At 39.1% G+C, this 24,036-nt stretch overlaps 1 protein-coding gene and 1 non-coding gene across 5 annotated transcripts in view; one reads left to right on the plus strand and one right to left on the minus strand.

The window, feature by feature from the left end:
• TIAM1 (TIAM Rac1 associated GEF 1) overlaps positions 1-24,036 on the minus strand; it is a 326,413-nt gene that overhangs the window by 182,495 nt on the left and 119,882 nt on the right. The window lies entirely within an intron of this gene.
• Positions 16,930-17,048, plus strand: LOC120599077 (5S ribosomal RNA). Its single transcript, XR_005651801.1, has one exon. It is a non-coding gene; the product is annotated as a 5S ribosomal RNA (ribosomal RNA).

Genomic DNA, 24,036 nt, shown 5'->3' on the forward strand with positions numbered 1-24,036 from the left:
TTATTTTACTATTTTCCTTGTTTATTGTTTCTCTCCCCAACTCGAATGTAAGCCCTGACAAGGGCAGGGACTTTGATCCATTTTACTTCCAATTCTATTCGAATACTTAGAAGAGTCCTTGGCACATGGTAAAGTCTCAACAAATATTTGCTGACTTAAGTTGAATACACCCTTGTCATGATAGCCAAAGCCAGAAGCATGATCAAAACCACCCAGGCCTGAGAGCTCTCCTTAAACTATAGAAGCAAAGTCCTCTGCCACTTCTTTTTGAACCCCAAATAAGAAGAAAAATAGGAAACAAGGAGGAATATACATTTACAAATAACATACATTTATAATGTGTAAATATATATTTATTCCAATAAGGTAAAAATACTCGAGCTTGTCTACTTATATCATAAATCACTAAGAATTTTCAAGACACTGCATGCTACATCTCCGAAATACATAGGGCTGTCAACAAAAACTGGGAAGATACCAAATTCCCCTCTATATTATCAACCTCATCAATTCCAACCTCAGCTCACCACCTGTCATCTTTCCAGACCCCAATCCCAACAATCTCTCCACCTTTCAAAGGCCCTCACAGCCTCGCTGTCTCCCAGTCCTCCTTGGTCTATCATTAAATTTCCTTATTTAACTTCCTGCGCCTCTATTACTTGCTCACATCTGTTCAGCAAAGACACCAACCTTGTTAAATCCAACAAACTGCCTAGTTTGCACCTGCACTCAGATAATTGACTATGGCTAGGGAAAAACAAAACAAAACAACAACTCACTGGTCTTACTTTAAACTCAGGACCGCCAATATCAAGTGTGCCCTTGAAATTGGCAATCTCACGCCACAGTTCCCAGTCCATTAACTCACCCACTCACAACTTCCACATGTTCTCTTTCTCTCTCAGCGTCTCTCCCCATTTTTTTTCTCAGCTGATGATCTCTTGTTCTATTTCTCAGAAAAAACTGAAGCAATCAGATAGGACGACCACGACCTCCAAGACTATATATATATTCAACAACAAGCATCTATCTATAACCTGCCCTCTACTTTCCTGCCCGTGACCAGAGAAAACAATTCATATTCTGTCTAAAACCAATCCCTCCGCCTGTGACTAGACCCGGTGCATCGAATCCTCCCCCTGCCTCATCACCCAGCTCAAAGACAATATTCCAGCTACTTCCCTCTCTCGACTCCTCCTCATCAAATTCCCTTGCTCTACTGGAGCATTCTCATAGGTTTGAAAATGTGCTTTTTTTCCTCTCTAAATCTAAATCACTTCTCAACACCTCCACTGCTGCCACTACAATCTGAGCCACCATCTTCTCTCTCCTGGACTACAGCAAAGCCTCCTAATGAGTCTCCTTGTTTTGACACTTGCCTCTTTACAGTCCACTCTCAACCCAAGAGCCAGAAAGATCCTTTTCAAAATGTGCAAATCATAGCTCATCACTTCTCTGCTCAGTTCAGGGATGAAAGCCAAACTCCTTGGAGGGGACTCTTGCCTCATCATGACCTCTCTGACCTCACTTCCGCAAGGGGAGAGAGACCCTTGCTCGTGTTACTTTCGCCATGATGTTCCTTGATGTTCCCTAAACTTCCAGACGCACTCCTCTTTCTGGAACATTCCAGGCATGCGTGCAATTAGCTAATTCATTTACACACTTTAAGTCTTCAATCAAATTCATTCTCATTACTGTACCCTAAGTAACCTCACTCTTCCCCAACAACTTCGCCTCTCCCCAAAGCACCCTATTTTTCATTTTTTAAGTATCACCATCTTCTAACACATTATGGCATTGAATGAAATATTAATAACTAATTAATTACAATATACAAGTGTTTATTATTTCATGGTAATTCTCCAAAACAAGGTTCTTTGTCGCTGAAATATCCCAACTACCTAGGACAGTGCCTGGCCCACAGTATAACCTAAAAGAACATTTAGTGAGTGAATAAATAGTATTTCCTTTGTATAACACTAATGGAAAAAATGAAGTATAGAGAGGAAAAAAAAAAATACGACAAATAGAGAAGGGCAGGTAAGAGACATAGGGAATACAGTGAAAGGGTCAAAAATCCAGGGAGGCGGCGGGGAGAAAATTGAGCAGAAGAGACACAGGCTGGAAATCTCCCAAAATGCACAAAAGATATGAATCCACAGATTCGAGATAGAGAGAAAAATCGTACAAGCAGCAAGAGGAATAAGACTGACGGCCTATAAAGAGGCATCTACTAGGCTGATAGCTGACTTCTCAAGAGAAGCAACAGAAGGCAGAAGATGATAGGCTGCTGTCTTCAAGTGTTGGAGGACAATGACTACCAACCTAGAATTCTATATCAAGTAGAAATAAAGACCACTTGAGAGAGATAAATAATAACGTCTTAGGAGGTTGAAAATAATATAAAAGAAAAAAGATATACTATAACGATATACTATAAACCCGTAGGGGGTGGGGGTAGAAGGAGTTAAAATATTCTAATGCCCTGGTATCATCTGGGAAAGATAAAAGTACCCATTTAAGACGTTGTAATCTAAGGTAACTGTGAGTCGAGTCGAAAAGAGATTCTATTTAAATAGGACAGACATATAAGGCAAATAACCAATAATTCTGATTATATTCAGGCTAAAAACTTACTTATTTGCTTACTTGCTTGTTTGATTTAAAATAAATAAGAAAATGAAAGACAAGCCACACTGGAAGACAATATTTGCAACTCATACAGCCAACAAAGGGATATCATCCAGAACATGTTAAAAAGGAACACGCGTAGACACACACAACAAATCAATAAGAAAAAGACCAACTACCAATTAGAAAAATGACAAGTGATTTGAACAGGCAGTCCACAAAAGAGGATATTCCCAATGGCCAATAAACTTACGGATAGGAACTTAACCTTATTGATTAACAAGAAAATGTAAATTAAAACCAGGAAATCCATTTATCACCAGAATAGCTAGAATTAAAATGAGTGCTAATACCCACATTTCCCAGGAGACAACAGATCTCCCTTATACTCCAGGGAAGAGTGTAACTGGGTAGGCTACCTCACATCTTAAAGAGAAAGAATCAGCAATTCCACAACTCGAGATATACCCCAAGAAATGCACGCACACGTGTGCTGGGGAAGATGTCTCAAAAAGTTCTTTGCAGCACTATTCAGAATAGCCACAGTGGAACTACCCAGCTGCCGCTCAGCAATAGAACGGCTGCATCAGTTACAGTCTCCTCAGATGATGACACCGTGAAATAAGGGAAATAGATGAACTACAGCTACACATAATAGAAAGGAATCTCATTTCTTAAAAAGGTGAGAAAATGAAACCAGACCCAGAACACTAAATAATGATTCTACCCATATAAGTGTCAACAACAAGCAAAAGTAATACAGTGCTCAGAGATACATACTCAAGTAACAAAACTGTGAAGAAAAACAGAAACATAATTCCAGAGAAGCCAAGTCCAGTTGTTATCCTCAGAAGGTGGGGGGAAACTATGATGAAGGATGGGGGTGTCTTCTGGGAGGCTGGGACTGTTCCATCTCTTGAGCTGATGATGACTACACCACCCATCATGCTGTACGTTCAAGTTTTGTGTACTATTCTGGATATGTGGCACACACCACAAATTAAGACGAGTTGATAAAATCCACATGAAAACTAAATATCTTGGAGAAAAACATTTCCCACCAAATATCAATCCACTCTCCCCAAATAAGAAAGCGTCTTAATTTGAGCTACAGATATAGAGACCAAATATAAGTAGCACTGCTTCAGAAAATCTCTGAAAAGTTCAATGAATAAGTTAAAGGCACAAAAGATAACATACTTGTTTTAAAGGAGATACTTCGTTCATGAAGGAATTCTCCTCTAACCATTAAATTAATAGCAGGTGACACAGTTATAGATTCAAGTGACTCTTCTTTAAGGAATATTGTCAGAAAGATGATTAGATAGATAGATAGATAGATAGATAGATAGATAGATAGATAGAGAGATGATAGGCAGACAGACAGAGAGATAATAGATATACTTACATACATCATACATAGATGGTGATGATGATAGATGATAGATATAGATACATACATACATAATACATACATATATAGATGATGATAGATAGATAGATGTATTTATGTATGTATATACCTAATCACACACACACATATACATACACGCACACATACATGTATGTATACATGGATGGTCCGGCACAAGAATATACCCCTTGCCATGACTTTACTTAAAAACGAAGGAAAGATTTAAGAGTGGCCTAAGCGTACCCACCCTCTTCTCCACTTCCTCTCTGGTGTCACTAGACTGGATGAGGTATGGACCTGGTGCTTACAACCCAGGGGCACCAGAAAGGAAGTGGGAAGGATATGGTAGTCAGCCCCCAAAATGAGCCCAAAGATTCCAGCCATCCACTCAACATCATTTGCCTTTCTTCTCACAATGAATCATGATCCATTATCCTTGAATATGCTACATTTTTATTTTTAAAGAAATGCCCATCTATCACCTCTTGGGGTAATAAGAACTCTCTTCCCTGCCCTGTGAGGCAGTTGATTGCTTTATCTTCCAATTAGTTTCCATCCTATAGAATAAGAACATTAAGTTCTCTAATGTCTTTTTTGCCTAGGATTGGTCTTGGGACCATTCCCTTCCTCTTTTATTAGTTACTAACTTACTCTACACGGTATCTCCACACTTTCTTCTTCCACCATCCCCAGCCACAAAGATGGGCACAAAGGCTGGGATAATTATTGAACTTCAAGCCCCTGGACAGAGTGATTGGTACAGAGGTGGGTTAATGATCTATATTAGCCAATCAGAGAACTTCTGTGGGAATATTTTTCAAACTAACGATGTTAGCCTAGAGCTGCAGGTGCCATGTCACTGCTAGATTCGAGCTAGGCTGAGAAAAACAAATCTGATACAGAGAAAAACGGATGAAAGACAGAGAAAGAGAGACCTGATTGGGCTGACTTCCCTGGGTCTGGTCGTCCCCAAGTCCAGCTTTATCCTGTTCCCTTCAGGGGCCAAAACTCTGGCCTTAAATCAACTTGAGTTTCTCACCCTTGCAGCCCAAAGTTCTACCTTATAGGGCTTAGATTTATTTCCCTCGTGTTTTTTTTTTCTGGTTTTATTGTTAACGTTGCTGTTTTGTTGGGAAAAGAAGCAAAGAGTCGCTCTGTGATCCAGACAGAGCACACCTTCATACCACCTGTCTGCGAAAAAAATATTTTGTGAGTCTCTAAGCTTTCTCTTTTTATTTCTTTTAAAACTTGATGTATCTTCTCCTAATTCCTTCTTTCTTTCTTTAATCCTTGTTTTTCCCTTTTCCAAATAGTGAATGAGCAAATGGTGAATGCCTCAGAGTTTTCTCTCTTCTGTGAGAATGCTGGCCACCCCCTCCACTCCCCACCCCCCAATTAAGAACCAAAAATGGCGCAGTGGCTGGAGATGCTTCTGCAGTGTCCAAATTATGATCTTTGAGCTCTTCCAAAAGACAGCTCTCTGGTTTTGAGGAAACTCCACGCTTGGGGTAACCAAAGGAAGCGCCTCTGAAACCACACAACATACAATGAAACCACAGGAGGGGGTAAAAAAAAAAAAAGCCTCTTCCTGTGTATTCTCTGAAACATTTCATTTTGCTTAAAGAGAGATCACTGGTGTTCAATTTCAAGAGAGAAACACTGTGGGGAAATGTGTAGAGCAAAACAGCTCCATGACAACACGGCGAATATTCGAGGCTGCAGAACTCATTTGCATTGACTTCATACATCTCTGCATTATCTTGATAATAAACATACATAATTTCAGCATTTTACAGGAAGGTAAAATGCAGTCACAGTTGCACCAGGCTTGTAACTCCAAGATGAGCTTCACAGTATCTCTAGTTCTTGGAGATAGGTTAGAGATCCCAGTACGGTATTGTTTTACATTCCTCTGGGCCACAAAAAATAACAAGTATCCCAGGTGGAGTAAATTTGTTAAGCAAAGGGCCCTTTAGAATAAAAGTGCCTGTAGAGAGCTCTCTTACAGAGTAATGAATGGAGCTCCATCTCTCAGTCGAAAAGTGTGGTCAGATGAGAAGTCCTTTGAAACAGCCTCTGCTGAAGACCCACCCTCACACTCAAGCCTCTGCAGGGGAGCTGATGAATGGCCTGACCGTGGGCTTTGCATCCAGCAACTGGAGTGACTGTTGGGAAGCAGAGGCAGCTACGTTTGAGAGTGGGTTGGTGGAACTGAGAAAATACTAGAACATCAGCCATGGATGAAGAGTTCAATGAAGCGCAACCTACGGGAATTACTGGTAAGAGTTCTCTGTATTCTCTATAACCAAATCCTAGTGCAGCTGACGCCATGATGGATGGATGAGGGATGGATGGATGAGGGACGGATGGATGAGGGATGGAGGGATAGATGGACAGACAGACGGATGGACAGATGGAATGAGAAGAGAATAGTGACAGTTACAACAAAGCGGATATGTGTTGATGGAGGGGAAAAAACAGAGGACAGGCAGACCGCACCACAATGTGGAGTAATAGCACAGTCCAGAGCAGGTGACTCTTTCCTGTGAAACATCAGATAGTAAATATTTTAGGCTTCGTAGGCATTACAATTGAACTGTGTTCCCCCAAATTCATATGTTGAAGTACCCAGCCCTAGCACCTCAGAATGTGACTCTTTTTGAAGACAGGGTCTTTAAAGAAGTAAGTAAAAATGAGAGGATTTGGATGGGCCCCACCCAGTATGACTGGTGTCCTTATAAAAGATGAGTTTAGGACACAGACGTGTGAAGACACAGAAAATGGTCATCTACAAGCCAAGGAGAGAGGCCTCAGAAAAAATGAACCTTGTCAACATCTTGCTCTCAGACTTCTACCCTCCAGCATTGTGATGAAATAAATTTATATTGTTTAAGCCACCCAGTCAGTGGTTATGACGGCCCAGCAGACTAACAGCAGGCAATACAATCTCTGCAGCAACCACTCCAGACTCAACTCAGTCGTTATAATGTAAAAGCAACAGTCACAATATGTAAACAATGTGGCTTTGTTCCAATAAAGGTTTATTCTTGGACATCGAAATCTGAATTTCATACAATTTTCATATGTTATGATTTATTATTCTTCTTTTGATTTTTTTCCTAACCATTAAACAGTGAAAAATATAAGGGCCTTACAAAAACAAGAAGTGAGCAGAATGTGGCCCTCAGGCCATAGTTTGAGGATCCAGATCCAGTCTCCAAACACTCAAGACAGTGAACAGAAGAGAAAAATCTCTCCAGCAGATCCCAACACAACGGGCTTTTCTCTACTCTGTGCTCCACATATACTCCCCCTCCCGCCTTTATCACACATTATCCCGAAGCTGGATTTTGCCCCTTGTCAGAAGCAACTCTAAGTTTTTCACACTAAGAAAGACAGAAAGCCACTGGGAAGACAGTTCCTCCCATGGCCTCATAGATGTTACTTAACGTACGCACGTCCTGAATTAAAGGAAACATGCTCCTCTGTTAGTAAAGAACGAAAACATGTCATCCTTGACCCGAGTTTGGGGGTCAATGTGCAATGAACACACTAGAGCGGCACCTTTGCTTCCTTTCTCAGCCTTCCATGCAGGCCACCCATCAGGAGAAAGTTCAATGTCATCCTCACGATGAGCATTGTGTAGCTATACCCTGTACACAGCCTTCCTTGACAATATCTGTACATTCTCCAGGAAGAGAGAGAGGCTAGTAAAAAAGATGATGCTTCTGCGAAACTAGATTTGCAAAGGCAGAACAGTCATTATATTGAATTTAGGCCAAATAATAATCAAAATCGGAAAATGGTTTTTTTGTGTGCTTCTATTTATGACAATAACATTTCTAAGGTTAAAAATATAGATGATGCTTAGAGACTATTTTAAATACGTCACTGGAAATCTTGAACAGAAGTGTGCCAGGAATCAAATCTGTATCCCAAGGGAATACAAAGACGCTCATGAGAACCTGCACGGAAATGACTCAGGACTTCGGATTTGGAGGCACCCCAAAATATGGCTCCAGAGACCCAACTGTATTCCAAGGCAAGAAGGCAGGTAGGCAGGCGAGGAGGAAATAGAGAAGAAAAAAGGAGGGGAAAAAAGGAGAGAAGAGACAAACTGTGTAACTCAGGCTGGTTCAGCGTTCGCCCCACCTCTCCTCCGCCCTGGTCCTTACAAAGAGACTTGACGGAATCTGGGGGTAATAAGTACCACAAACAGCAAATGGAGCACAGAATGCTGACTGACATCACTCTTCCAACTTCTAGGTCTGTCAGTAACCGCTAGATGTGAAATCAAGTTGCACTAAGTTCCTAGTCAACAGAATGCAACTGGACGCACAGGCAGACAAATCAAAAGAACATTTTCCAACTCGCTAGCTATCCATTTTAAATGTATTCTTTTTCTTTGTGAAGAAATCTCCATAGCAACTAAACCTGAATACCTTGGTAATCAACCTTAGCTTAACCCGTCCAATGAATTTGGCAAGCACGGTTTCTTCTTTCGAAAGGCATAGCACCCATCACGAAAATCTGACCAGCCTCTGGCCTTCTTCCTGGGGCCAGGGCACAGAGAACCAGGAGACATCACTTGTTTCTCAACAGAGGTGGCAACATTCCATTTCTTCACAGTTTTAGTAACTCCATCATTTGTCACACGGCAGCTGTAGATCAGCTCATTGTTCACATTATTTATACATCTCTCCTTGTGTGTGGGTATTTTCTGCATCCTCATGGGCCACTATATTTTACTCCAAATGACATCATTTGTCCTCTCTAAACTGCTTCTTGGACCACAAAGGAAGTCCTAAAGAATGCCAGAAGCTAATTAATTTCCAATGAATCAATGTGCTGAAATCTAAAAATCACCTTCCCGTAAATGTCCACGGGAGGCTCACCTCGGTATTAGCAGACACTTCATGCAAAGATTTGTATTAAAAGAATTAATTTAAAAACACTTTCTCTGAATTCGAACTTAGTTATTTACATTACATTAAAGGGACTTGAACCAACCTGACGGTAAGCTGGCAAAAAAAATTCATCAATAATTTTAACGTCGTGGAAGAGTTTAAGGAAAAACATTTAAGACTGATATTAATAGCTCCTTACTTTGTTTCTTAGGCTCCATTCCTAAAAAACCTTTACTATTTCAAAATAATTCATTTTAAGCTTTCCAAATAACCTTTCCTAAAAATCCATGTGAACTGTTTCTGCAATTTGTTACTGTTTGTAGCTCAACAAATTACTCATTTGAGCTAAGCCATAGATATGCCATTTTTCATTAGAGTGCCACAGTGTGCCTTGATCTCAAATCCAAAATATTCCAATCCAAAATGATTCTGTAGGCTTCCTATCTGCTGCCAGGAGTTCGAAAAGCTAAAAATAGGAACCAAGTTTTCGCATCACAAGGCAGCACAGAGCATTTCAGGAAAGCACATAGGCTTCAAATAGATCCATGAACAGATCCCAAAAGCCAGCCTGAGGCTGATGAGTCCTTAGATCTGATCATCCCCACGATACTTTTATTATTTGTAAAGGCAAAAGGACATTAGATACACACTTATTAATATCATATTACCAGGAGGAAAAAAAACCTGTAAAATAGGGACTTGTAAACTATGCAGGAGGAAAAAAATAAAGCAAAACTACTAAAATACAAATATCTAGACTCTTCTATACCATAAAACTAAAGATACTAAATCAGTGTGTAAATTTCAGACAAATTTATAGGGGTTCAGTTGGCAAAATCCAGAATATGAGAAACTGCAGGTCAAAGACTTAAGTCTCTTCGACAAGTAAAGTAAAAAGTAAAAAAAAAAAAAAGAGAGAGAACCTATTGATCATATGGGACTTAAGAAACATATCCACTGTTGCAACGTATGGGTGTTACTTGGATCATGGTTCAAAAAGATAAGTTGTTAAAAAAAAATACAAGACATGAGGGTAAATTTGAAACTGACTGGATATTTGGAAATATTAAGGAGTTATAGTCAAAAAGGATTTTTGTGTTCTTACCTTTTTCCAACATACACTGATATACTTACAGATGACATGATACAATGACCGAGATCTGCATCAAAACCATCCAGGATGGGAGCGTGGTTTGTGTGTGTGTGTGTGTGCGTGTGTGTGTGTGTGTGTGTGTGTGTGTGTTGACTGTAGATGAAAGCAGATTGGCCATGGTATGATAATCTTTGAAGCTGGGTAATGAGTACAGAAGAGTTGTATGGGGGCATATTACACTATTTTCTCCACTTATAAATGCTTGAAATTGTCCATAATAGACAGGCTCTTAAAAAACTAGCACGTGTGAGAAATACTTGGTCTGTACATGCAGAAAATGCCTCCCGGTGGCCTGAGGGTAGTGTGGCCTGAAGACATATTTTGTTTGGATTGAGGGGCTGTTTTTTTTCAATGTGTTTTTTTTTTTTCCTTTTCGATCCAACATGTAAAACTAAGAAGACTTCACATAAAATCTGGATTTCCAACTTCTTCTGAAATATACAAAAATTTGGCAATTCTCGACCGCAGCAACGAGCCCTGGAGTATGGCCTGCCACCACCCTTTGTCACCCTGGAATTCACTGACTGATACAGCCTCCTGGTCTGTGATCATCTGAGTTTGGCCCCCCGTGAGCAGAGCTCTTGAGAGCAGCAGCACTGTGCCAACACAAGGGCCCATCTCCAGAATTAACATGCTTCTCTATCAGCCCAAACCCCTGGAGATTTGTTTTCTAACCAGTAACCGACAGTTCCTGACAACAACTTCAATACAAGTGCTTGGAGAGTTTTAGTTTATATTACACAAAACAATGATTGGAAACATATGGATAGTCAAGACGCTGCAAAAGAGAAGTCTGGAGTTATTGTAGTTGACTTGGCTTGGGCCTTCTGGCCGGCTCCGCTGACTTTCCTTATCATTCAGCAGCAGGACTGGTTCCTGTCTTGCTGCACAGACTCCCAGAATGCAAGACAGGAAAGGCAGCTGAGAGTTTGTTTAGTTCCTAACTTCCCCCTCATTTTGCAGCTGAGGGTCAGGCCAACAGAGGTTGAGTAATTCGCCCCACCATTTTCCAAGGGGTCATTAGAAGAAGGGATGGAAATGAAAAGGTAATATAAGAAGGAGTATTAATAGCCCCCACACACACACACACCCCAGTTACTGGACGACGATTTGTTCCTGCCTGTTTTCAGTCCCTTCAAAATACTTTCCAGCATGACAATGGAACAAGTACATTTTCCTAGAAAAAAAGGTTGGCTTTAAACCTTGAATAGATCCAGAGGTTGAACCGCTTGGGTTCTGGCATTCCTGGTTAGCTGGCCACTCGATGTGGAAAGACTACTAACAGGATCTCCCAGCACCTGAGCAACCTCGTTCCTCACTCATAGTTAGCTGCTTTCTCATCAGGGAACAAGACAAATAAGGCCAGTCCTTCCAACTCCTCGGATCCTCTGGAGACTCTTTCACATCCTAGGTTCTCGTCAGAGCTCTCAGATTCATTCACTCCGTAAACCCAGCTTCGCCAAGCTGTATCACAGAAAGTCCTCAAGGTCATGCAGTGACCACCATATTTTCAGATCCAGCCTTCTGTGAGCTTAGGTTCTTCCTAAAGTAAGCTTAGCCATTTAACAACACACTACTCTTGAAATTAATTTAACTGCAGACAAGTCAAAACAAGAAAATTTAAAACAACTCATGTGATGTATGAGATATGACTGTGGCACATAAGTAATGCTCCAGCTCTCCAACGGGGAGCTCTTTCATCCTCCAGTGACACTCCATAACCTGGCGCACCTCGTTCACATTCTTATAACTTCCAACATGACTAAAGTCAGCAGTTCTTTTCTCCCATTAAAAATGTAGGGAAACATAAGCTGGTTTAGTCATCCAAGGTTTAAAGGCACCACAGCAACCCCTGGCTGAGGTTCCTTAGCTTTCTTGGCATCTGGTCTTGAAGAATACCTTCAGGACCAATTGTCAGTGGTTGTATTATATTAGTCTGATAAATGCATCGGTTATGACTCATCCTTTGCTCACCACTACTATAAGTTGAAAATTTTTTAACTGAATTTCCAGTATGAAATATGGAGGCTTAGGGGACTTAAGGGAGCATGTATGGCCAACATCTGCTCAGCCAGACCTTGAGAACCACTGAGAGCTATGTATGGGAGAACAAGCATGGAAATCAGTCTGCCAAGACAGGACAAAGTTAAACAGGGACAGTAGCCACAGAGATGAAGAGAAGGGATGAAGGGAAGTGAAGAGGAGGAGAGGGTCCTGAGAAACTAGGTGGCTAAAGATACCACAAACCAACATGGCATAAAGATGCCAGCCGACCTTTATTTTAATCATATAGTAAATATTTCTTGAGCATCTAACATGGGACAGGTACCGTGCAAAATGCTGATACGATAGGAAGAATGGAATAAGGAGGAAATATAGAAAGAAAAGAAGAATGGAGTTAGGAAATGTTTTTGTTTTTTTTGAAAGGGAGAAGTATAAATGAAAATCGTAAACTCATTCGGAGAGATGCTAAGTTTGAGGGGAAGTCTAACGGGCAGAAGGAACTTAGGATAATTCAAGAAAATGATCAGATTGAGACATTCATCTGTAGAAATATACTTACTTCTTCCCATCTTTTAAAATAAAAATCTATTCTTTGGCCCTACAACCCAACGCAGTCATTGCCCACCCCATGCCCCCTGAAAGGCACAGTCTTAGAATTAACAGCTCCCTCTAGATGCTTCTTCACTTCTCACTCATGCTTCATTTTAACCAAGGTCACCAGACCACCACCACCCAGCAGTCACTCTGAAAGGTCTTCGCCCACACCTGAAACCATCAGCCATGCCCTTCTTCCAGGAAAGCCTCTTCCCTTGAATTCTGTATCCATGACAGAAAATTCTGTGTGAGCTTCAGGCCCAATTTAACCAGTGCTTGGCACTGTGAAGAACACCAACGCAGGGTGTACAATGAGTTCCCTCCAAGTGGCATGGCGAGTATGCAATGGGTAGGGTTGGCTCCCACAGATCATATACTGGGTGCGGGTAGGAAGATGGGAAATGAACACTGAGTAGACAATCAAAAAACGTCTACTACAGGGTCTAAGTTTTCTCTCCTAGAGCTGTGACAATTCCTTCTCAAACTCCCCTTAGCTCTCCTCCTTTGTGCACTGTGTACAGCTGTGGACACAGAATATTCTCTATGCATACATCCAAAGGGCCACTGGAGTTTTCTTCTTTTACCAAAATGATTATCATCTGGGGAACGTTTCTAAGTTCACACATACGCTCCATACCTCCAAACCAACAACTCTGATATACCCCCAAAACTGATCGAACTCAGGATAGAAGGCAGAGAGATGGACAAGAACAGGGGTCTGTGTATCTGGAAGCCCTCTAGAACATTCCGATCCAGCTCGGCATGTCCCACCCATCACTCTGTCTCTGTTAAGAAGCCCATTTTGTCAAAGCACCACTGGGCAGGAAGGAAAACATCGAGTTCTAAGCAGGGAGATATTTTTTCTCAAAGTAATATGGGACAAGATTTAAATCCTAGGATTTATTTCTTCAACTTCTGATACCAAAACTACAACCAGCCAACTGATAATTTTGAAATATGTTTATAAAAGAAAAACAAATATTCATTATTCCTCCGACCTTTAAATATATTTATGTGTCCTCCCCCACAACACACACACACACACACATACAAAGAAGATTAAAACTCCATTTTCAACCATTAAAAATGATGCTTGGCCTAAGTTTAAGTGGTATGGGGGAGTATGAAGAAATTTAGCAAGAAATGCCAGAGAAAGGGCAAAATTTCTCACCTTTAGAAAACCATGGTCTATACTTTATAACCAATGTGTCAGATATTTTAGTTTTTGACCTAGAACCAGAATTCAGTTTTCTCACAAGCAGAGAAATGTGCCCATATTTGAACTCTTAATTTTGGTGCTTGATTCTTTATATTCTTTACTACTAAATGATACTCGAGAAGCATCCAGTTTGGAGTTGAATTTAAACATTTCAGATAATAAAACATCAGAAAGTCAATGTTTAACAGAAAAAATGAATTCAGATTACCAAGAACGTACTAAAAATCACACACATATCATCATCATCTATATCTGGGTAATTCAGGTATTTGTGTGCAGAAATTATATATATATATATTGTATGTGTACGTATATGTATATATCTCCACTATACATTTATATAGTCAAAGAATTAAGAATGGGAAAAATCCATAGTATGAGCACGACTTTTATTGATGGATAAATAGGCAATTATCTGCCTTTCTTCATATTTTGGGTTTTTTTTTTTCAAACTTTCCACCATGATCACTAATTGATATAAAAGGAAAAAGTAACTTTCCTTTTATCCCATATATAAACATTTAGATTTTTACGATGTGCATTTATCACCTTATATCAAAAAAGCCAGTTGCACACACCCTCAGGCACCAAAATAACCCATACAGTAAAAAAAGAAAAGAAAATAGAAAGAAAAGGAGAGAAAAATTCAGCTTCTTTTCTAAATTAAAGCTGTTTACTAAGGAAAAAGAAAATAAAATCTTTTTATATCAATATTACTACCTATACTCTTCAAGTCGTTCAGCTTTATAATTTTTTATTTGGGTTTTTTAGCTCTCCTCTTCTCTATTTCCTTAAATGTAGAGCTTCATCAACCCAGCACACATGGACGTGCACACTTACCCATGCCTGCCAACACATGCACACGCACGCATGCACGCATACCATCCCTAACACATGCATCTAAGTCTCTCACCATAACAGCAATCACCAAAAAAATGATTCTCCCCAAACCACCGATGCTCTCTTGGGATTCTGGGCTTCCTCTCCTGTACATGGGGTAACCAAGCCTCCAGTGGCATCCACTACTCTATTTCGTTTTTTCACAGGAAAGGCTGCGTTGTGTTTAAAGCAAACTCTTGATTATGCACACCAATGAAGGTGAACGCTGGAGCAGACACGTGTTTGGCATAAGGTTTCCCCCTGACTGCATTTTGCTTAGACTACCATCAAAATTAGTTTGTGTTTCCCCAAACACACATGCAGCACAGAGAAGATACAAGAACTGGATGGATTTCTGGGTGATGGAGACACTGGCCGAAATGTAAAACAGGCCTCAGGTAACACAAAAAGAAAACGTTCCATGTTCGTAACCCCGAGAGCTATTTGTTTAAAAATAAATTTATGTCCAAATGTGTGCAAAAATAAATTTATGTCCAAATGTGTGCGCACCCATCTCTCACACAACTCCCATCTACATACTACATATCGACGTGGCCCGATAATCATGCCTAAATGCTGCACCATGAGCCATGATCAAATGGCATTAAAAGTGCAAAGGAACTCTGGAACACCTTCTGTATCTGTAATACCCCAGCTGAATGGTAAGTAATAGAGCTCTGATCCAGGAAGCACAAAATTTTGGCAACTCCTTCTCCTGTTTCTTAAAGTTGGAAAAAAAAATTTAATGTAGATGTAAAAGATGGCTTTCTGTACCTCTTCTGTACGCCAGCGCTTCCGAGGGCAGAAGGAAGCAGGCTTGTCTCCCCTGGTTTTTTTCCCCCCACTAAGTTCAGCTGCTTCCCACAGTGGGGTTTCCTTTTAACTGTTTTGATTCTGCTCCTCTGACTACTCCACCTACTCAAAGTTTTCCTTATAATGCTGCTCAGGGAGCAAGTCCTCAAGTGCTGAGCTGCCCTGATGAACAAATAGTGAGTAGGACCAGAACATGAAGCTCCCTTAGCCCATGAATGGGTTCATTCAATTCTAGTAACCATACAGTGTTTTCTGACATGAACTGCTTCAAGTCCTACCTTTCCTGTTCTGCACATACACAGAATTCTCTTTTTTGTTTCTTTGTTTGTTTGTTTTCCTCAAACTCTATGTAGGACATGACATTCTGCTTTTTATACGTTATGAAACAGTTTCTGCCTGCCATCCTGGGCTGCTGAGGTTATTCAGAGTTTGTACTGAACGTCCTACAGGTCTCCCACTCAGATATGATATCTAATTTCATAAACTGTCAGTAGGGCTAATTTAGGAACAAGAAAAAAGTAATTAAAGGCTGCAGAGGAAAGAAGAACGGCATAGATTAGCAAATACAAGAGGAGCCGAGCGGGCCAGGGAATCCAGAATTCTAATGGCCTCTGAACTGGCACAATCCCCAGACTGATACATCGCTGCCAATGGTGTCTAGGAAGCATTCCGTACCTTTATTTAAAAAAAAAAAAAAAGCAACTTCCTTAAAAAACACACACACATACACACGCAAAAAATGTTTTATGTGATCTTGAGTTGGTTTCTCTTACTTACTGAGTCTTAGGTAACAGAGAAACTATATTCTCACATAAAAAGTGAGTGCTCCGTGTAAGTTATCATGCCACTTATTCTTAAGGTACTGAGACATTTGTAGTGTAAACTATAAACATTCTCCCAGTTATGTTCATTAATTAACATTCTTTTAGAATGTCTGACCAGCTTCCAGTCCAGCCTACATGTATCTCACGCTTTCCCAAAGACAGTTCACTTTTTCACCCTCAAGACTTTCAAACCGTTTTACTCTCGTCTTTAGTTGGCTTCCTCTGGTTCCTGAAGTTCATCCTTCTCCCGCAACATGCTTTCAGCCGTACAATTTGACCAAGAAATTAACATTAATAATGAATAATTTCTGTTCCCAAAACACTATGCCAAAGAATCACCCAAGGCTGGACTTTAGGCAAGTTATATACAACTCTGAACTTGGCTCCAAATAGATAATAATAAAGGAGATGAGAAAACGTCAACACCAGCATATGTATGACTCGCTTCGGTAAGAATACATAGACAAAACCTATATTTAAAAGTCAGTTACGTCTACGGCCATGCAACCCTGAATGTGCTCGATCTCGTCTGATCTCGGAAGCTAAGCAGGGTCAGGCCTGATTAGTACTTAGATGGGAGACCACCTAGGAAGACCAGGTGCTGTAGGCGTGTAAAAAAAAAAAAAAAAATAGTTGGTTACATGAGAACAGATGCATGCTCAACATCATTAGCCATTAGGGAAATGAAAATCAAACCATAATAAGATACATCTTCACACCCACTCAAGTGACTATAATCAAAAGACAGACAACAGCAAGTATTGGCAAGGACATAAAGAAATCGGAACCCTCATATGCCACTGGTGGAATGTAAAATGGTACGGCCGTTTTGGAAAACACTCTGGCAGTTCCTAAAAACAGTAAACCTTAAAGTTACCATATGATCTAGCAATTTCATGCCTAGGTAAATGATAACATATGTCCACACAAAAGTTTGTACATGAATGTGTCGTGGCAGCATTGTTTGTAATAGCCAAAGTGTGTAGAAATAACCCAAATGTCCATTAACTGATGAATGGATAAATAAAATATAATATACCCATATGACATAGTATTACTTTGCAATAAAAAGAAATGAAGTGCTGATACAGACCATGCCATAGATGAAACTTGAAAACATATGTTAAGTGAAAGAAGCCAGTCACAAAAGACCATATATTGTATGGTTCCATTTATATGAAATGTCCGGAACAGGCAAATATGGAGACAAAATAGGTTAATGGTTGCCTGGGGATGGAGACACGATGAGGAGAGTTGGAGGAAAATGAGGAGTGACTGGTAATAGGTACAGAGTTTCTTTTGTTCTAAAAACGATTGTAGGGATGGTTATAAAACTCTGAACGTACTAAACACTATTGAAGCATCCACTTTAAATGGATGAATTGTATGGTATGTGAGTAATAGCTCACTAGAGTTCTTTAAAGAAAAGTTCCATTAGAAGACAATCAATCCCACTACTAGTCATGATAAAAAGAAAAGGAATGTACTTGGTATCCTAGTTTTTCTAGTTCATTAAAATGTCGGTCAAAATCCTAAAATGAACACATATACAACTTTCATAAAGCAGCTGTACATTTAATTCAATACAACTTGCATTACACCAGATAGTTAAAACTGGGGCTTTGGAATCAGAACTAGGTTTGAATCCCAACCCCGCCACTCACAAGTTGAATGACCTTGGATGCCCCAGTGAACTTCTCTAATCCTCAGTTTCCCTATATATAAAATGAGAAAAATAATAGTGCCTCTCCCACTGGGTTGTTGTGAAAATAAAGAAAATAACTCTTATAAACTGATAAGCAAGTGCCTGGCACAGAGCAGCACTCCAATACTAACTTTATAAATATACAGATACAATCATACATAAAACTAACAGCAAAACCAACAAGTGCTTATGTGCGATATATCGAGCCTTTTGAGAGAACACAGAAAATGCAGGTCCCTTCTTCAATTATAATGCCAACCAGTGAAATAAAACACTATGTTAATCAATAAGTGTGATACACCACGTAAATAGATTTGTGTAGAAAGAGATACTTAAACTGAGTCAGGTGGAAATTCCCGAATTAAGAAAATGAAAAGGGAGAAAGAATGGAACAAAATGATAAGCAGCTCTCATAGGCAACGCTTTAGCTAGCTCTTATGCAAACACCAGAAACCCATGAGGCTTGAAGTCTCAGCCCTCGTCAGTGCATTGTGTAGCTATATGAAAAACCACAAGGAAACATGGAAAACACCGCCTAAAATCACAGGGGACACAAAGCATGACTATGTGGGCTCACACCCTATTCAGTACCAACCTAAGGGCAGGAAGAAATGAACAGCAGGAAGATTGTTTTGACAAGGTCACACTGGCAAGTCAAACACATAAAGTCTCCAATCTCAACATTTCTGACCACTAGCTATCAGACTTCATTGTATCTCATTAAAGGCATTAAAGAATAAATTATTACGGACAGAGCTTGACAACCTCTTAGCAAGTCTTTGGTTTGTTTTTTCTCCAAAGACGAACTAACGCCAATAACACTGTTGGCTAAGGGTAGACAGTAAGAGGGATGGAGCGCACTGGTGAGACCAAGTTGAACTATCCAGGATCTTTCTTTTCATACTATATAAAACTATTTCTTTTAAAAAGATTGTCAGTCAATTGGTGATATGTAAAATGAGATAATAAAGGTCAAGGTATTTCCAGATGGTTTCACTGATGAAGTCTACCAAACCTTTAAAGAACTTATGCCAACCCATCACAAACTCTTGCAAAAAACTAAAAATGAAGAAATACTTCCAAACTCATTTTATGAGGCCAGAATTACCCTAATACCAAAGACAGACCAGGACTCTACAGGCAAAGAAAATTATAGGCCAATATCTTTGATGAAATAGATGTAAAAATCCTCAACAAAATACTAGCAAAGCAAATTCAATAGCACATTAAAAGGATCATAAAACATGATCAAATAAGATTTATCACTGGGATGTGAGGATAGTTCAATATATGTAAATCGATAAATGTGATACACCACATAAATAGAATGAAGGGGGGAAAAATCATCTCAATGGATGCAGAAAAAGAATTTGACAAAATTCAACATCCTTTCAGGATAAAAACTCTCAATAATTTAGGTATACAAGGGTTTGTGACAAGCCCACAGCTAACATCATTCTCAATGGTGAAAAACTGAAAGTTTTTTGTTTAAGACCGGGAGCAAGACAAGGATGTCCACCCTCACCACGTCCATTCAACATATTACGATAAGTCCTAGCCAGAGCTGGTAGGAAAGAAAAGAAATAAATAAATAGTATACATATTGGAAAGGAAGAAGTTAAATTGTCTCTGTTTATAGATGACATGATCTTATATAGAGAAAACCTTAAAGACTCCTAAAAAATTGTTATAACTACAAAGTGAATTAGGTAAAGTTACATGTTAAAAAATAAACGTACAAAACTCAGTTGCATTTCTATACACTAACACCAACTATTCAAAAAAGGAATTAAGAAAACAATTTCATTTACAATAGCATAAAAATGAATAAGATAGTTAGGAATAAATTTACCAAGCAGGTGAAAGAACTGTATGCTGAAAACTAGAAAACATTGATGGGATTAAAGAAAAAATAAAGGAAAAGATAACCTATGTTTATGGATGAGCAGAATTAATAGTTAAAATGTTCCATATTACCCAGAGTGATCTACAGATTGGATGCAATCTCTTTCAAAATTCCAATGGCATTGTTCACATAAATAGAAAAAAGAAACCTAAAATTTATGTGGAACCACGGAAGACCCCGAACAGCCAAAGCAATCTTGAGCAAGAAGAACAAAACTGGAGGCATCTTACTTCCTGATTTCAAAATACATCACAAAGCTACAGTAATCAAAACATTATGGTATGGACATAAAAACAGACATAGAGACCAATGGAACAGAATAAACCCCACGCACAGTCAATTAATTTCTGACAAACGGGCCAACAATATACAGTGGAGAAAGGATACTCTCTTCAACACAGCAGTCCCAATTATCCACAGGGGATACATTCCAAGACCGCCCGTAGATTACTGGAACCATGGATAGTATCCTATAAATACTGTGTTTTTTCCTATACATACGTACCTACGATAAGGTTTAATTTATAAATCAGACACAGTAAGAGATTAACATTAAGTAACAATAATAGAGAACAACTGTAATGATACTCTGTAAGAAGAGGTATATGAATATGGCATTATTAAATAAAATAATGAACATGAGCACCGCGCTACTGCGATAGTCAATCTGATAACCAAGAAGCTTACAAAGAGACTAATGGGAGGAGCATATACAGCGTGGAGATGCTGGACAAAGGGATGATTCACATGCCAGATGGGATGGAGGGAGATTTCATCACGCTACTCAGAAAGGCACGCAGTTTAAACTTCATGAATTGCTTATTTCCGAAATGTTCCATTTAATATTTTCAGACTGTGGTTGACCGTAGGTAACTGAAACAGCAAAAAGCAAAACCGTGGATAAGAGGGGGACTACTGGGATTGGTTTGGGAAAACTGAATATCCATATACAGAAGAATAAAACTGAACCTCTATCTCATACCATATATAAAAATCAACGCAAAACAGATTAAAGTGTTCAACATAAGACCTGAAACTGTAAAACTAATAGGAGAAAACATAGGACAAAAGCTTCTTGACATTGGTCTAGGAAATGACGTGTTTTTTTTTTTTTTTAATCGACACGGGCAACAAAAAAAAATAAACATGTAGAGGAAAACATCAAGCTAAAAGCATCTGCACAGCGAAATGATCAACAAGTCAAAGAGACAACTAGAGAATGGAAAAGAATATGAAAATCATACATCTGGTAAGACCGTTAATATCAAAAAGAAACTCAAATAACTACTTTGCAAAAAAAAAAAAAAAAAAAAGACAACCCGATTAAAAAATGGGCAAAGGACCTGAACAGGTGTTCTCCAAAGGAGACATATATAGGGCCAACAGGTATATGAAACAATGCTCAACATCACTAATTATCAGGAAAATGAAAATCAAAACCACAATGATACCATCTTACACCTGTTAGAAAGGCTTTATCAAAACGACAAATGACAAGTGTTGGCAAGGATATGGAGAAAAGGGCACCCTTGTACACTGTTGGTGGGAACTGGTACAGCTGTTATGAAAAAACAATGTAGAGGTTCCTCAACAAACTAAAACTAGAACTACCATATGATCCAGCCATCCCACTTCTGGATAGATATCATTCTTTGTAGCATTACTCAAAATAGCCAAGATATGGAACAACTAAAGTGTCTATCGACAGATGAATGGATAAAGAAAATGTAATACATAGATTCCATTTATATGTATGTGTATATATAAGAATACACACACACACACACACACACACACACACACACACACACACACACATTGAATAATATTCATCCTTAAAAAAGAAGGAAATCCTGCCATTCACAACAACATAGATGAACCTGGAGAACATTATGAAATAAATGAAATAAACCAGACACGGAAAGACAAATACTAAATGATCCCACGTTGTAAAATCTAAAAACGTCAGAACTCATAAAAGCATAGAGTATAATGATGGGCATCTTGGGCTAGGGCTTGGGAAAATGGGGCAGTGTTGGTCAAAGAGTACGAAGTTTCAACTGTGCAGTGTGAATAAGTTCTAGATATCTCATATACAGCATGGCGACGATAGTTAATACAGTGTTACATACCTGAAATTTGCGAAGAGAGAAAATCTTAAGTATTCTCACCACCACCACTACCCCCCAAAAAAGTCACTATATGAGGTGATCATTTCACAATGTATACATATATCAAAACATCATGTTGTATACTTTAAATATATACAATTCGTATTTGTCAGTTATACCTCAATAAGCTGGGGAAAAATAAATTAAAAAGTCAAGGCCTTTGCTACAAAAAGCACAGCAAATAAACTTAAAAAATTAATAAAAGTATATGATTCAAAATAATATAAACTAGGTACCCAAGCAACACTTTGGTTTAAGAATTATGCTTCTGTGACTTGGAAAATTAATCATTTTCACCTTGATAAACTATTATAGTATGCTGTATGTTTAAACCATATTTCTCAGTATCATAAACACCTTTAAAAATTGTAAAACATAACCACCATTTTTATAAACTTAGAACTCTTAAAAGAATAAAATGTTTTAATCCTAGCCTGCTCAACAAGGAACTCAAAATTAGGTAGGATGAATCCTGCTCCGGCATCTCTTCACACATCCAAAGTTTACTCACTGCCTTACAAAGAAGCTCCAAATGTGCTTTCACAGATTCCCCAAACTGCCCTTGACCTTGTCCACACTGCACTCCTACCTAGTTCAAGTTTTCCTTTCCACTGGCAGTTCCAGGCATGCCTAGGGAAACAACAGTTCTGAAAGCTACATCAGATTATATCATGTTGTATGTATGAATCTACATAAATAGTATCTACATCACAAAGTTACACACCAACAAGCTGTGTCCATGTAAACAAGGAAGGCTTGAGAAATGAAAAAGCAGAGCTCATTACATCATTTGGGGCACTCGATCTTGTTAAGACCAGCTTAATTTGCTGGCATTTTCCACTTCGCAGAACGAAAATCTGGAACGGAAAATGAAACGTATCCAATGTTATGCCGCAAATCATCAGAAAAATCTGGGCCAATGGACAGGTTTCCTGATCTGACAGCTGCTCCTGTATCTGTTGGGACCTGCTGTTTCAAAATTATATGCAGTTGAACACCTAAGGAGTGATACAAATTGCTAAACTCTAAAATCTAAGTAGAGCATGTGAAGACATTTGCTGGCAGATGACCATATTTTTGTAACTCACTCGAGGCCATGTAACCTATTGTGTTCACAGAGGTGACCCCCACCCCAACTCCATGCCCAGCACAGCACTGGGCACACAGTAAGTCTGAATTGAATGGATGAATCAAACAGTTTGGATACACAAGGAAATACAAAAATCCAAAGGAGTGTTGGAAATAAAAGTAATTAAACACATCATCAAATGAAAATTGTGTCAAACATCGAGAGAAAAGTTACCTAAATCTTTTTAAAAAATTTCCAACTTCCTTGAATTATTCTAGATTTTGTGTTGGACTTCAGGACTGCACAGTTTGAGTGCCTTAAATTTAAAAATGACAGTCAACAAAGAGTCACCCAAAGGCCATCTCGACTGCTAACTTATGTATGCAGTTAGTTGCCTATGGCTCCTATGCCTCAATCTCTTTATCTGTAAAATGGGAATAATAGTTGTTATCTACAGCATAGAGTTAGTATGAGTTAAATAAATTGAAAAACTGAAAATACTAAGCACTATATAAGTGTCATCTATTATTATATATAATTAAACACCCACTTGTATATTTATTAGAAAAAAAAGGGGAGGGGAGGGAGGGCACAGGCATTGAGCTCTGGTTCCACTAAGCCAAGGTTCAGCAAGTGTTTTCTGTAAAGGGTCAGATGATAAATATTTTAGGCTTTCTAGACCATATGGCGCCTACTCAGCTCTGCCACTGTAGTGTGAAAGCAGCCACAGGCAATGAACAGGCATGG

Source organism: Pteropus medius, unplaced genomic scaffold (assembly GCF_902729225.1).
Source record: "Pteropus medius unplaced genomic scaffold, Ma_sr-lr_union100, whole genome shotgun sequence".
Classification (NCBI taxonomy): Eukaryota; Metazoa; Chordata; class Mammalia; order Chiroptera; family Pteropodidae; genus Pteropus; species Pteropus medius.